Below are 760 nucleotides of genomic sequence, written 5' to 3'. Positions count from 1 at the left end.
CCCCTGACTTCCTGGTCTACAAACTGTAGTTGTGCATTTCTCTATTATCATCATGGTATTTATCTCCTGATTTGATTATTTTTTCATTAATCTCCAGCTTTGGTCTGGTCTCTTTTTTATTTTAAGTCTCATGAGGACAAAGCTTTTCTTTCTTGTGTCCCCTGTGTCTGGAAAAGTTCCTCATATAGTAGAAATTTAATAAATATTGGCTCAATGATAGAATGAAAGCATTGATGCCTGGATTTTATTCTAATTAGAAAGAGTCACATGTATTGCTTCTCAGCCTTTTGGCTAAGATCAAGTGTAGTATCTGTTCTTATCAGAAAAAGTCAAATGTGAATAAACAACCGTACTATATCACCATAAACCATTATAGTGTTATATACAATATACTACAGTAATCATACCTTTGTTTATATTTGTTAAAATACAAATTTACTAAAATATAGATCTGCATTATATTAAAGATATGTTTAGAAGTCAAGAAAAGCCTTATTTGTGTCAAGTTTTCTTATTTTTCTAATATTTCTTTTGGTTACTTTATGTATAATTCTCTCATTCTCAAACTGTTGGGAGGTTAAAAAAGAAAAAAGGGAAAAAAGATGGAGGAAAGAAGGGAGGAAAGAAGAAGGAAGGACTGTTTTTTAAGAATTTTCAGCTTGTTCTCAAGAACTTTGTCTAGAATTTTAGAGTTTTGGAGTCAATCTTGGGAAAACTCCTGTTTGACTATCCATGAAAAGGATGCCTTTTTAAAGGTCTA

The 760-nt window shown here is 31.2% G+C and overlaps 1 pseudogene; it reads left to right on the top strand.

Moving 5' to 3' along the window:
- Nucleotides 1–271: 271 nt before the first annotated feature.
- On the top strand, nucleotides 272–412 carry LOC123831365 (annotated as a pseudogene).
- Nucleotides 413–760: the final 348 nt, after the last annotated feature.

This window comes from Phyllostomus hastatus, unplaced genomic scaffold (assembly GCF_019186645.2).
Source record: "Phyllostomus hastatus isolate PE091 unplaced genomic scaffold, TTU_PhHast_1.1 phas_scaffold_1674, whole genome shotgun sequence".
NCBI classification, from domain to species: domain Eukaryota; kingdom Metazoa; phylum Chordata; class Mammalia; order Chiroptera; family Phyllostomidae; genus Phyllostomus; species Phyllostomus hastatus.
Note: the sequence above shows the minus strand (reverse complement) of the source record. Positions and strands in the feature narration are given on the sequence as shown.